Raw genomic sequence first — 15,780 nt, forward strand, 5'->3', positions numbered from 1 at the left:
ATTATTTAAGTGGGCTGGTTTAGCTTTTAGTTCCTTATCATTAGGAATAAAAACACATCTACTGCACCAGCAAAAATGTATTTTAGAAAGACATAGAAACATTTATACATCTATCAGTTTTTGATCCAGCTTATTCAGTTCATGGTTGCAGGGAAATGGGCTATATTCCAGTAGAACTAGATACAGACAGGAACCAGCCTTGGATGGGCCACCAGTCCATTGTAGGACAAACATTCTTAAGCATTCACTCACACTGGACTAATGTAGAGTTTAAACAATTACTAGTTCCATTAAATATGGTCATGGCTTCTGCGTTCCATGTTTAAATTTAGGCCTAGACCGCATTTTCAGGAATGATTCCTTCCTTGTACCCACTTTTTCTGGCATGGATCCCTACTGCCAGTCACCCAAACTATGGATTAAGAATTATTTGAGGAAATTTTATTCTTTTGTATATCAAGATATCCTCTTGCTCACACCATCCACCCTCATGGCCATGTTAATTATATTGGGCTTATCAATGACACAGTATGACAAACAGCCTGACGAGTATAAGCTCTGAACCCACCACCATCACTGGCATCAATACCTTAGAAGAAATGGCATTGAAGTGAAAGGCACTGTGAATATAAAAGAAGAAGGGGATGGATTTTATGACACATTAACAAGGTTCGATTTATTTATCCTAGTGAATAGTCACATGAGTTTCAAGAAGTTGCTCAACAATATACCTTTGTGACAACACTGGTTTGTAGGGCAAAGGCTGAACACCACAAGCTTTCAGGAGTACAGCCTGAGCAAGTTTTAGCTAGGGCTGTTAGGTCTGACTCAAGTGGAGCACTTTGCAGCCTGTCCTGCAGGTTCCAAACAATGGGGTGCAGGTTGTACTTTGCTATGCAATTTATAAAACATGATGTTTGTTGTTAATAAATTACAGGAGATGCATAGGCTCCACATATTTTGTATAAGGCTCTACTTCATTTCAGGCACTAATTGTGAGAGGGGATACTATAGCAACAGTTGCATGTTTGTCATTAATTGTTATTTCTCTAAAACAGTTTCTTAAAGGATAGGATGGGACCCAAACTGGGTTGCAGACATGTTTGTGATGGATCACCACATAATTGTGTAGTAAAATTAGCTGAGTTAGTCCAAGTGTGAATTCCATTGTGAATGTGATATACTGCCCTCTATTTATTGTACTATTTATTGTGGTAATATGCAACTCGAGATGAAGCCTATAAACAACACCATTGGTGCATCACAGACAGTTTCAGCTTCTATAATAGGAAAATACACTAAATATTCCCCACAACAACAATGCCACCCCTCTCACAACCTGTGAAACAAACTGAGATGACCATTAGCAAAGCCATGTACAATGAACGGGAAGATAAAAGAGAACGACATAGACAGGAGACAGGCTTTTGAGGTGAAGGGGCCACAGCACTAGATGGAAAAAAAATAAAAGAGGTGGAATAAGGATGTGATGTTTTTATGGTGTTGTGGAGGGTTAGTTAATAGGTTGGGAGTATACTGTATATAGTACTGTGGCAGTGTTGTACGCTAAATGCACTTTCAGAGGCCATGAAAACCTATTATGCCCTATGCTGAATCCAAATTTGTAATAAAGGTGCCATAACACTAGAAAACACTGTAAGAACACCAGAGAATATTGCAAAGGGCGAGACAGGCTGAAAATTGGAGCCCTCAGCATTCAGTCTATAGGATTGAACATTTCAGACCAGACAATTTGCCAAATTCTTTATCAACAATGATGCGTGTCACTCATATAAAATAAAAATACATGACTCTGCTTTTTTGCATTTAAATTAATATGTGATATTGATATGCTGAAGAATTTGCAAACACAGTTAGGGGAAGGTATTATTAATTGTGGCACTTATTTTAAAAAAATGCTTTTAAAAAGTGATGCTATTTACGACAGTGTAAATAAACTACACTGTTAAATTAATTTTTGACTCCTTTACTTATCTAACTCAGTAAAATTCGGATGTCTGCAAAGAGAGACACACAACATGTCATTGCTCTCCGGTGTCCTAAGCCAAGTGACTAAGTTCAAAGTATTTTTCAAAAATCACAATATCCTCGTGCTGTTATTTCCCTCAAGATTACTAATGCTTACACTAATCATTTACTTTGACAGTGGTATACCTCAGAAATAAATTTCCTTGATTTAATTAGTTTTATTAACAATACATTTGCTTTTGATTTTTCACTTTTGGTAGTATTCATGTAAGAATACCGTTGGTCCAGATGACATACCTGTGGCAGCATGGAGGTGCTTAGGGGAGATGGCAGTGGAGTTTTTAACCAGATTGTTTAATGGAATCTTGGAAAGCGAGAGGATGCCTGAGGAGTGGAGAAGAAGTGTACTGGTGGCGATATTTAAGAATAAGGGGGATGTGCAGGACTGTAGTAAATTGATGAGCCACAGCATGAAGTTATGGGAAAGAGTAGTGGAAGCTAGGTTAAGAAGTGAGGTGATGATTAGTGAGCAGCAGTATGGTTTCATGCCAAGAAAGAGCACACAGATGCAATGTTTGCTCTGAGGGTGTTGATGGAGAAGTTTAGAGAAGGCCAGAAGGAGTTGCATTGTGTCTTTGTGGACCTGGAGAAAGCATATGACAGGGTGCCTCGACAGGAGCTGTGGTATTGTATGATGAAGTTGGAAGTGGTAGAAAAGTACGTAAGAGTTGTACAGGATATGTACGAGGGAAGTGTGACAGTGGTGAGGTCTGTGGTAGGAGCGACGGATGCAAGTTGGAGGTGGGAATACATCAGGGATTGGCTCTGAGCCCTTTCTTATTTGCAATGGTGATGGACAGGTTGACAGACGAGATTAGACAGGAGTCCCTGTGGACTATGATGTTTGCTGATGACATTGTGATCTGTAGCGAGAATAGGGAGCAGGCTGAGGAAACCCTGGAGAAGTGGAGATATGCTCTAGAGAGGAGAGGAATGAAGGTCAGTAGGAACAAGACAGAATAAATGTGTGTAAATGAGAGGGAGGTCAGTGGAATGGTGAGGATGCAGGGAGTAGAGTTGGTGAAGATGTTTAAATACTTGGGATCAACAGTACAAGAGTAATGGGGATTGTGGAAGAGAGGTGAAAAAGAGTGCAGGCAGGGTGGAATGGGTGGAGAAGAGTGTCAGGAGTGATTTGAGACAGACAGATATCAGCAAGAGTGAAAGGGAAGGTCTACAGGACGGTAGTGAGACCAGCTATGTTATGTGTGTTGGAAACGGTGGCACTGACCAGAAAGCAGGAGACAGAGCTGGAGGTAGCAGAGTTAAAGATGCTAAGATTTGCACTGAGTGTGACAAGGATGGACAGGATTAGAAATGAGTACATTAGAGGGTCAACTCAAGTTGGACGGTTGGGAGACAAAGTCAGAGAGGCGAGATTGCGTTGGTTTGGACATGTGCAGAGGAGAGATGCTGGGTATATTGGGAGAAGGATGCTAAGGATAGAGCTGCCAGGCAAGAGGAAAAGAAGAAGGCCTAAGAGAAGGTTTATGGATGTGGTGAGAGAGGACATGCAGGTGATGGGTGTAACAGAACAAGATGCAGAGGACAGAAAGATACGGAAGAAGATGATCCTCTGTGGCAACCCCTAACGGGAGCAGCCGAAAGAAGAAGAAGAAGGTAGTATTCATGTAAGAGACATGCATGAATGGAAACAAAAGCCTTTACTGTTTTTTGTTGTTTTTTTTTTTTTAAATCTGGCCATTGTTATTTGTCTACAGTATACATTGCTCTGCTGTAATAATAGTAATAATCCTCTTCTTGGGTCCCGATGTGGTACCGATTTTCTTATTTGGGTCCTTAGATTATAAAGTAAAAGAACCCCTGCTCTAAGAGAGCACCAAACCATCCTCTGTCTACTCAGTCATTTAACTGTCCACTGAGGTTTGTGTGTTGATTTTTTAAGTAGCTTTGAGCTATTTAAACCTGGACACAGCTGTAATGAATGGAGGACACAACATTTAAATATGTTTGTCTTTTTAAATTTTCTGCTTGCATCAAACTGCTGCCTGTGGCTGTTAGAGATACAAACACAATTATTTCTAGTCTTCATCTGGTGACATAGAAAAACAGCTCAGTGTTGATCTTCACTTAAAAAGACAAAGAAATCTTTAGCATTTAAAGTGAAATAGGGCTTCTAAGAAAGCATATTAATAGCACCATTGCATTCATTTTTATTTACTGTTTTAAACTAATAAATACATAATTTTATTAAATTAAGTTATGTATTTATTTATTTTATAAGTATTTGGATATCACAGAGTTGTAACATTCTCACCTGAGTAACAATATCTTGTGTCCTGTAAGTCTCAACCCCACCCATATATGCAGCATTTCTAGATAATAAGATTCTCTTATTGATTTAAAAAATTAATAAAATATATTTTTCCCTAAATCAAGGATTAAAATATAATTCAGGAAAATCACATATTTAGAATTTTATGAGTCAGCCTTTTCCTAAGCAGAAGCAAAATATACTATTAAAAAAAAAAATTAAAGGAACACTTTTTAATCAGAGTATAGCATAAAGTCAATGAGACTTCTGGGCTATTGATCTGGTCAGTTAAGTAGCAGAGAAGGTTGTTAATCAGTTTCAGATGCTTTGGTGTCAATTAAATTAACAACATGTGCAGTAGAGGGGCAACAATGAGACAACCCCCAAAACAGTCAGTCAGTATCCAACCCGATACATCCTAACACAGGGTCACGGGGGTCTGCTGGAGCCAATCCCAGCCAACACAGGGCGCAAAGCAGGTACAAACCCCGGGCAGGGCGCCAGCCCACCGCAGACCCCCAAAACAGAAATGGTTTAATAGGTGGAGGCCACTGACAGATCTGGGAGGAGATCCCCCAGGACACATTTGGAGCATGCCCAGACGTTGTCAGGCATGCATACAAGCATGTGGGGGCCATACAAACTACTGAGTACGATTTTGAGTTGCTGCAATGAATTTTCCGCAAAATGGACTAGGCTACCGCATCATTTTTTCACTTTGATTTTCTGTCTTTGAATTCAGCCCTCTGTAGGTTGGTAATTTTCATTTCCATCAAACGATGTGGCATCCTTTCGTTCCTAACATTACCCAGTCTACAGTATATCACTATTGATATCTAGCATGATTTTTTTCCCATTGAGATCTGATGTGTTTTCAAAGTGTTCCTTTAATTTTTTTGAGCATTTTATATAAATATATAAATGATTTGGATAGGAATATAAGTAACAAGTTGGTTAAGTTTGCAGACAATACCAAGATAGGTAGATTAGCAATAATCTGTTAAATCATTACAGAGGTACTTGGACAGCACACAGGCTTGGACTGGTTTGTGGCAGATTAAGTTTAATGTCAATAAATGTAAAGTATTACACATAGGAAGTAAAAATGTTAGGTTTGAATACACAATGGGAGGTCTGAAAATAGTGAGTACACCTTATGAGAAGGATTTAGGAGTCATAGTGGACTCTATGCTATCAACTTCCACACAGTGTTCAGATAGCCATTAAGAAGGCTAACAGAAGGTTAAGTTTACAAAGCATGGTGTGTAGAGTACAAGTCCAAGGAGGTTATGTTCAAGCTTCAAAATGCAGTGGCAAGGCCTCATCTGAAGTACTGTGTGCAGTTTTGGTCTCTAAGCTACAAAAATCACATAGCAGCACTAGAAAAGGTCCAGAGAAGAGCAACTATGCTCACTACAGGTGATGAATTATGGAGACAGATTAAAAGAGATGAGCCTTTTCAGTTTAAACAAAAGAAGATTAAGAGGAGACATGTCTGAAGTGTTTAAAATTATGAAGGGAATTAGTACAGTGGATCAAGATGTTATTTTAAAATAAGTTCATCAAGAACATGGAGACATAGCTGGAAACTTCTTAAGGGTAAATTTCACAGAAATATTAGGAAGTTTTTCTTTACATAGAGAACTACAGACACTTGGAAGAAGCTACCAAGTAGTGTGGTAGACAGTATGACTTTGGGGACTTTCAAAACTAGACTTGATGTTTTTTTTTTTAAAGAATTAAGTGGATAGGACTGGGGCTTTGTTGGGCTGAATGGCCTGTTCTCATCTAGATTGTTTTATTGTTCTAAATGTTCATTGCCCAGGTGACAAATGCTTGCTTATCTTACCATTTTTATGAAAGGCTTGTTAGTATTAAAATAGGAACTTTAGGAGTCAATATCCGCCCTTCACTGTCTCCTGCTTGTCTTAATTAATTACGTGGCACATTTCAGATTCTCATTCATTTACAAGATAGTTGAGCAAAGAAATGAAAGGGCGCTATTTGGTAATAACAAAATATCACTAAGCTGTAAATATGCCTCACTAAACAGCACCTGAAAATCAGGTGTGTAATAAAGTAATAAAACAGTATTGTACTTGAATACCAGGCAAGCACAAGCCCTAATAAAATACCCAGCACAAAAAAAAAAAAAAAAATACACAACCACAGCACTCGGACATCATAAAGTTCTAGCATAGAGCCACAAGCAACTGACAGATACAGGCATGTACAGTATATTTCAGATCAAACATTCTTCCAAAAAGTGAGCCAGCATGATTGAGGATTATGCAAGAAGATGTTTTTCACTAAAATACCCAATCAGCCTCTCATTTTTTCATCCACTCACATAGAAAATTACAAACCAAAGACCATTTTACCCATCAAACTCATCTGGTTACTTCAGTGGTTCTCCTGTTCAGTCCCAGGGCCCCTGTGAAGATTTTTACTCCAACCAATTTCACAATCGGTGTATCATTCTTACTTTTAAATTGTTTGGTGAGATATCCTGTACATTCTCTTATTCTAAGAAATTCCAAAATATTTGTATTTTGCCAAAGCTCTGAATGCTTAGGCTTCTTTTTCCACAGTTTTTATACTTATTACTTATATCCAAAAGCCGACAACACTGAAAGTTAAAGGAGAGCAGTTTCAACAGTGCCATATTCACTTGTTTGATCCATCCATCCATTATCCAACCTGCTATATCCTAACTACAGGGTCATGGGGGTCTGCTGGAGCCAATCCCAGCCAACACAGGGCGCAAGGCAGGAAACAAACCCCGGGCAGGGCGCCAGTCCACCGCAGGGCACACACACACCCACACTAGGGACAATTTAGGATCACCAATGCACCTAACCTGCATGTCTTTGGACTGTGGGAGGAAACTGGAGCACCCAGAGGAAACCCCCAGGGAGGACCTGGGAAGTGAACCCAGGTCTCCTAGCTGTGAGGCAGCAGCGCTACTGCTGCGCCACCGTGCCGCCTCACTTGTCTGATCATTTGTAAAAAATGTTTCATAATAAGAAGACAAGTGAAAATGGCAGTGAAGTAATTGCCCTCCTTAAACTTCAATGCTTTTCACACTTGTGCCAGAATTGCTCATTGATCATCATCAGCATTTGGATAAAAAAAGGGAGCAAATTCCACAGAAAATGGTAAATTAAACAGAAAACTAGAAAAGGTGGGTCTTGTTCAAAAAGCGGACACCTAATCTTAAAATTGTCCTTACTGTTGTTTGTCTTAGACTGGCCTACCCCTACTACAAACCCTGAACTTAAGGCTTGTGGGGGTAAGACCAGGTACACCTAATCTTAAAATTTAGATGAGGTGCCTAATCTTAAAATAGTGTAAGGGTGCCTAATCTTAAAGTTGAACCCTGGTTTATAATGGAGTCTGCTTTTTGAACAAGACCCGAAAAGATATGTAAGCACTTACTGCTTTGGCAATGACACACACATTTTTAAAATTTCTTCTAAATATTTCTTTTCCACATAACTAAACAATGAGGTCAATTAAAAGCAAAAATGATGCACTGATTGTGAAATTGTCTGTAATTAAAACCTGCAGCCATGGAGTTCCCCAAGGACTGAAATTGAAAACCACTGGGATTTGCTCATAATTATCCCAAAATGGAGAGATTAACCACTTCCCGACTGTTGCTTGTTTCCAAACCCAGTCTGGAGGTTCACCACCTGTGGCTGATGTGGCCAAGCAATTATGGAAACCACAAGATTACAGATCCATCCATCACAACTGATTCACTGAGTAACTGTCGGTGCCCTCTCAGCCTAAACATCTTGCTGTATATAAGTTTGTAAAGGTGCTACATCAAATGAAAACACTTATTGATCAAACTTATTTCTTACTAGCTGAGAAAATCTGAATTTTGAATGAGGTGCATATTGTAATCAGTTAGTTTGTTTCTGATAGAAGAGCCAGACAGTCCTTCACTAGGAATTATTTCATAAATGGGAGATTGCCTTTTTATATGCAGAAAGGCATTTGTTCTTAAGCATTTGTTCAGAATTTGCTATCCTATTTCTGAATATTTTTAAGCAGCCACTTGAGAACGAGGACACACAGGTGCCAATGACACTGAATTAGCCTCCCCTCTGTTATTAGCACCTGCGCCCGCTTATTGTTAACTGGATACTTAATAAGCTATTTGGAAACAACTGAGGTGGAAAAAATCTTAATAAGCAAGTGAACTGAAAGTCAAAAAAAGGAAGAACTGAAATCTCTGGGATAAATTATTTGAACCTATTGCAACAGTAGAAAGCAAAACAGCAGCATTGTAATGGCTACAACTCACCAGATAAAATATTGTACTTAGCTTATGTGTCTGGGAGATGGATATTTATGGATGTGTACCTATTTGTTGAGAAGCATAATGGTTAGCAGTGCTACTTAATATACTCACAAAAATTGGGTCTAATCGCAGCCTGGTCCTCAGCACAAATGTATCTTCTGTCCAGGGCATTTTTTTAACACATGCATCTTCAGATAAGTACACAGTAAGAATTAAAGACCTTATCCTGAGTATCACTTTCCTCTCTGCTCCCTTTTGGAAAATGGTGCAGGACCATTAGCCCTCACACAACTAAACTGAGGGACAGTTTTTACCCTCAGGCTACTCAATGACCAACTGCACAGAGAACTGCAGTATTTGTTGTATATACCAATTGGTGTTCATTTTAAAATAATTTGCTGTATTTATAGTCGGTCTCTGTACTTATGCTACTGCAACCCATCCGTGGAAGTGAAGTACAAGTCAATTTCATTGAACTACTTCCACTTAACAATACGTTTAAATTTAATGTTGTTCTCCAGCATTTCAAAGATATTCAGATCAGGCTGGATAAACAGACAGGAAAGCTGCTAGGATTCCATTGCTTTTTGTCTGTTACTGTGCTGGGGGGATGGCAAACCATTCCTAAATATGATATATTGACATTTTGGAGGTGGCTATTGCTTTGTTTTGTATATTGCATCAATTCATAAACCTCATGATGAAGAAATCTCCATTTTAATCTGCAGTTGGTTCTGACAATATCTTTCCCACCCACTGCCACACCAACATCATCTTATCCATTGTTCTTCCTAAAACAACATGACGTTGAGCAGTCTCCAAGTTTGCCTCAACCTGCTTTCAAAACCACAGAAGTCACTTCTTTGATTCATGGCAGGCAATGTGAATACTGGGTCAGTCCAGCATTTTTATACATGACTTTTTGAATAATGGAATGACAATTGCTTAATTAATTTCATACCATTTATATTCCTTATATATATATATATATATATAGATAGATATATAGATATAGTTGTTTCCTTTGTTTTCTCAGTTACATGTACAAAAATTGCACAGCAAAGATTATACCTGGACTTCTGCAATGTCTTATGCTTTAGCCAGGTTTCCTCCCCTGGCTGGGGTTCAAATTCCTTTTTTATATCTTTTTTGTTCATGCTGGATTGTTTTGTTTATGTTAATATTGTCGATCATTTAGTTTGTATGTATCTATGAATTTTCTGCTATGTTCTGGGTTTCTTGTTGGTGGTTCCCCAAGAGGCGAGGTCACCTGCCTATCACCGTCAAGTGGCTGCAGTCAGCACTATAAAGGTGGGAAAACAAGCAGCCCCTTGCTGTTTATTGAATATGCTGGAGTTGGTGAGGTCTTTGGTGATTTATTGCTCCATTTTGACTATTGATTTCCTAGGTTTTGACCTCTGTGCTCTATTTTTTAATAATTTTTTGGATTTTTGTATTGGAACTTGTTTGTTTTGAGATTGCCCATCTGCCATCTTCTGCTATGTCTTTCTTGTGCCATGTAGCTTTTTGTTAAGAAGAGCATTTTATTGTGAAATAAATGTTTTATGTATAAAGATTCCATGTTTTCTGTCTCTTAACTAGCCAGGGTTTTATGGTCCCAAGCGCCCCATACCGCCACCACCTCCATAGAGGGAATTTCTAGGGTATTTTGGTACTCTGTTTGCTTTCCACATAGTCCTAACACCATTTTGGTGTGTCTGGAGCCCAACACAATGGGAACAGTGATAGCTGAATTTAATGGAACACTGCTAGTTTAGATTAGCGTTCCATGGAGGGGAAGCAGGTGTCACCAGCCTATAAAGCTAGTAGGAAAACAGCATCGGAAATATCAAAGGCAAAGGCTCAATAAACAAAATCTGTTTATCACCTCCAATTTTGGTTCGTGTACCAATACTGCCACTCAGGATTCTTGGCTGGACCTTCTTCTATGTAGAATCTGCATGCTCTTCCAGGTTTAAATTGATCTCTAAAGAGTGAATGGTGGTGAAATTATTTAAACCCTGAACAAGATTCAGTGGGCTTGAGAATGATAAGATAGAAGGATTTGTGCGGTTATTTCAAACTAATATTAATGCAGTTAATGCGACTGATGGCTAAATATCAAAGATATTAGATATCAAAGATAGTGATGATTTAATTGATCATATAAAAAAGTGAACACTCCATCATATACACTGTCAAGTTTACTTGTTTCGCCAAGCAAAAAGAATAATAAAGAGTAGAATGGTGGTGGTTAGAAGCTAACTAATCAGGAGCTGCCTCACATTGCATGTTAAGCTACACATAATTATGTAAATTTAAATAATTTATTCTAAAGTGGGTCTGGAGCTTCATTACAAATCAGCAGCAGCCCATTAATACAAACTGCCCTTCAAAGCCACATCAGATGGTAGTTTTATACCCAGGTGCCGCCACTCCTGCCAGGCAGTTCTGCAGCTCAGCCCCTGTTCAACCTCTTATCTCTCCTCACAATCGCCTGGCACAGGAAAGAGGTTTCCTTTTCAGAGAACAGTTCGTAGATTATGAAGATGTCTCACAGCTGAAAAGAGATGAAAAAGACAAAACAGGAGGCTGAGGCGGAAGGAGACCACTTCAGAGTCAGGTCTGAGCAGCAAGACAGCAAAGGCAGATTCACAAAATCTGAACTTGTAAATTTCAGTGTGAATGGCTGTCATCTTTTTTATCAACCCCCAATCAACAGAGGTTTAAAAAAAAGAAAAAAAAAAGATGAGAAATGACAAGATGCCACACTGAAAGGTTGTGATGAGGTCTGAGGTTATTTTTTACTGAAAAAGCCAGCAAATGTGATAAAAATAAATTGTGATAAAGTTCAGAAAGACAGAGATTGAGAGAAAATGAAACACAATGCTTCACACGGGCTATAGTTTTTGTGGTCATTTTTATATTTATTTTAATACCACTTACAGATGATGGAGAATAGAGTATACCCACGATTGTCAGTGCACTGTGGTTAAAGTGTTAAAATAAAAAGAATGTGAAAAATAAATTGAATTTTGTAAATCACACACCACACGCATGATTGAATCTCAGCAGCTTCACTTAGCAGGTCAAAGTCTCCCTTCACCTCATTTTCAACTCTTTAATTTTACACATTCATCAGACTTCTTTTCTTACCATGGAGAAACGTGACAGTGTTAATAAAAAGTTCAACAGCAACATCCATCCTACTGCAAGTTCAGGGAGACAGGGGCCAAAGCATATTGAAGCAGCATAAGGCACAACACAGGAATCAGCTCTGACGTTCAACAAAAACAGTAAATAATGTCTCTATCTTTACAGTGTCTGGGCAGAGCTCCAAAACATTGCCCTATAAAGAACGCAGATAAATAAATAATATATAGTACTGAAAGTTTGGCCACAGTACTGCATAATGTGTTAGAGTTTAAAAATCAGATCAAACCTAAAAAAACACACCATTTTATGTTGGCATGCTGATTAGTCCTACAGCTTCACTGCTCCACATGGTTCATATTCCAGCCAACACAAGGGCTGGGTTTGTATGTTCTACCTATGTCCACCACCACATGTCTCCAGGTATTCCAACTTCCTCCTGCTGTCCAAAGATGTGCAGGATAAGCCGACTGAAGGCTATCCATAGGCTCAGTAATATCAGGGACTGGCATTCCTATCCACATTTGATTCATAATGCTGGGATAGGCTCCATTTTAAACCGGCCCTGTAATCTCGGAAAACATATTTTGTAATTTTTATTTTCCTACAAATGCTGCAAAAGTGGCATACCGATTAATGATTCTACCCCACATCTTCCATGAACTGGGTTCACTGACCCAAAAATTCTCTGTGTCGAGTTTTCAATTCTCCTTCTTGGCAACACAGGTTTTCTCTAGTTACTCTTGATTCCCGTGACATCTCAAAGACAGCACAAGGACAACTTTATAAAAAAAGAACTGGATGTCCATCCTTCACAGCTCGAGCATTCACAGTATGAAAATGCTAGACTGTACGAATGGAGGATACTGGAAAGCCATATCAAGTTATATACTGTCATGTTTTCTTGATGGAGTGAGTATAAATCAGCCATCCTATCCACTTAAGCAGCACTGCTCTATGGTAACATTGCTGTTTTCCCCCCATGAGTATCTCTTTCTCACTTTTCCCTTCACTGCTGTACCTGCTCCTGCCCTTATGACGCTCACTGTCCCCTTGTGTTGTGCTTTTAGCTGCACTGACATGTCTGCACTACCACTGCAGGCTTTTCATCCTTTCCTTGGGCCTTGCTCAGCCCTGTCTCTTTCCTTTGCTCCTTTCTTCCCATCAAACCTACAGCCAACTAGGACACCAATTTATTATGTACTGTAACAAATTTATCAGTTTGTAAATGCCTTAGAAGAAAACAAATGGATGGTCAAAGTGTTCCATATAAAGAGTAATACTATTTTTTTGAAACAATAAAATTCCATACAACTAGAAACTGGTGTCATAGAAAAGACTCACTGTATTCTTTGGGGTTTAAAGAATGTCTTGATACATGATGATTTATAAATGGCTGACTTGTTAGTTAGAGTGAAAAGTAACTATTGTCAGCTCTTTCAGGGTGTGCTCTTTTGAGCATTACTGCAAATGGTATATTTTCATTTTTAGTCAGTCAGTCAGTCATTTTCCAACCCGCTATATCCTAACACAGGGTCACAGGCATCTTTTCTTTTTACTTATTCCTAATTAATATTCCACATTCATGATTAGAGGCCTGGTCCCAGAGGTTTATTTTCCTTGACCTGATTGCAGGTTGTAGTTTTGTTTTACTCTCCACTGTGATGCAGGTTAAAGGGACTTGGAAAGCATCTAGGCTTGAGCAGATCTGAAACAAATGAAATTTAATGCAAGTAAACGTTAAATATAACAAGTGGGAAGTAAAAATGTTAGATATGAATACAAATTGGGAGGTCTGAAACTTGAAAGTGCACCTTATGAGAAGGACCCTGGAGTCATTGTGGACTCTTTACTGTCTATATCCACATGTTGTACAGAAGTGATCAAGAAATATAAACAGATGTTATTTGGTTATATATCATGAGGTGTGGAGTGTAAGCCAAGGGAGGTTAACACACTAGTAAGCCCTCACCTGGAGTACAGTGTTCTCATTTTTGGTCTCCATTATTACGAAAAAGGCATAGTCGCGACACAAAAGTCCAGAGAAAAGCAACTAGGCTGATTCTGGGAGTAAAAGGTATGAGCTATGAGGAGAGACTGAAGAAGATTAACCTTTTCAGTTTCCACACAAAGAGATAAAGAGGAGACATGATTAAAGTTTTTAAAAATAAGAGGAATTAGTACAACAGATACCATTTCTTCCTTTACATACATTTCACAAGATCACAGGGACACAGCTGGAAACTTGAAAAGGGCAGATTTTTGTCACAAATATTTAAAAAGTGTTTCTTCACACAAAGAACCACAGACTCATGGAATAAATTACCAAGTAGTATTATGAAGAGTAGGACTTTAGGGTCCTTCAAATCTTGACTTAAATTTATTTTGGACAATCAAGGTGAATAAGTTTGACAAGCTTTTTTGGCTGAATGACCTCTTCTCGTCATAACTTTTCAAATATTCTAATATTTCATGCTTGTTATTATTTCCTTAGGAAGCATTAGCTCTCCGGAAATGTGTTCTTTTGAAATTGCGGCGTTTTAAGTAACCGAAAAATATAGAGATATGATATTAAAAGGCGATATCCCTCCCATAGTGGTACGGCGGTGAATAATCACATGAGAGAAAAAGATATACCTTAGCTTTCTTTACTAACGACTTTACGCTGCATTACAGACGGAGGAAGCCATAGCATGACAATTATCAAGCTGGGAACTTGATGTATACAGTCTGCCATTTTCCGTCGCTGCGCTGAAAGGTTTTTCAGGACGAATGAGTGGTTCGTCCGTCCACAGGCTTCAAAGTGTCTTGGCAGCAGTCTAAGCCTTATATACTGGTTTCTCCATGTGCAGGCTTTCTCTCTGGTCTCCAAACAAGGACAGGAAAAGACTCAACCCCACCTCCAAAAATACAGGAATAGTACAATGCCTACTTGCAAACAAGGAAAGAAGATTTTGTGCTGACAGAGGACAGATGTATACTCTTCTGTCTTTAGGCTGACTATACATTCTTCCAGCTGTCTTTGGCTATCTAGTCCTATTCTAAATGCTGAGCCCCTTTGTACTAAATCTGGCTCAGCTATGCATGTACAAAGAAAAGCAAAACAGAGTTTAAAATATCTGCACAGAGACAGTGACATTAAACTTAATATTATAACAAACTTATTATAACAGTTATTAGCTAGTAATGAATGCAGCTGTGATGATTTGGGAGGTCATAGAATTCCAGGATATTCCTAGCCCAGCTTCATGGATCTTTATCATGCTGGAAAAGCCCATTTGCAAATGGGTACACTGCCAGCATGAAGGGTGGGTCTTGAGCAACACCGATGTTCAGATATCCTGTGATATTGCTCTATTCATTATCAAGGGGCACAATGTGCGCCATAACTGTACATAGTTGATAGATCCATGGAATATTTTCTATATACTGGTCCTCCCATCACTGTGTATCATCAGAAAAGGGCAGACATTATCTTTCAATTTGTCCAGTGTTTGCATTCCTTAGTTCAGTTTAACTTCTCCTTCTTGTTTTTCCAAAACAGCAATGGAAGCGATCTGGATCATCAACTACTATATAAAATCCAGAGCAGCATATGACTAGTCTTTCATTCTGATACAACTCTTTGGGTACCACTGTTGTACTCAGCGGTTGGGACTGAAAGGTTGTGGCCTATCAGCTACACTTCTTGTCACTTCTGCCTCTCTACTTCTCTTTCAACAATGGTCTAGTTCTTACCCGAGTACTGCCACTTAGTGTTACACACAGTTCATGTTTAAAAGCCTGTCGTACAGTATATGTTAAGTAAAACAATCATACAATAAAGGCATGCATGCCAGCTCAATTTGGTGACTGTAAGTTGGCCGTGTCTGTCCGGAGTTGGTCCCTGCTTTTTCAGCCATTTTGATCTTATAGGTGCTGGCTCCCCACTACTGTAAATTGAGCAAGCAGACTAGAACATGGATGGTTACTATAGGAAGCCTCCACCCAA

At 38.9% G+C, this 15,780-nt stretch overlaps 1 protein-coding gene across 3 annotated transcripts in view; it reads right to left on the minus strand.

Annotated features, from left to right (window-relative positions):
* Positions 1-15,780, minus strand: part of rnf122 (ring finger protein 122) — a 122,719-nt gene that overhangs the window by 57,521 nt on the left and 49,418 nt on the right. Inside the window, exon 2 of one of the 3 annotated variants that reach the window (XM_051928436.1) lies at positions 11,059-11,196. The exons of the other annotated variants lie outside the window; for them this stretch is intronic. The gene's annotated coding sequence lies outside the window, so the exon portion shown is untranslated. The remainder of the gene's footprint in view (positions 1-11,058; positions 11,197-15,780) is intronic. 3 annotated transcript variants of the gene reach the window in all.

This window comes from Erpetoichthys calabaricus, chromosome 1 (assembly GCF_900747795.2).
Source record: "Erpetoichthys calabaricus chromosome 1, fErpCal1.3, whole genome shotgun sequence".
NCBI lineage: Eukaryota > Metazoa > Chordata > Cladistia > Polypteriformes > Polypteridae > Erpetoichthys > Erpetoichthys calabaricus.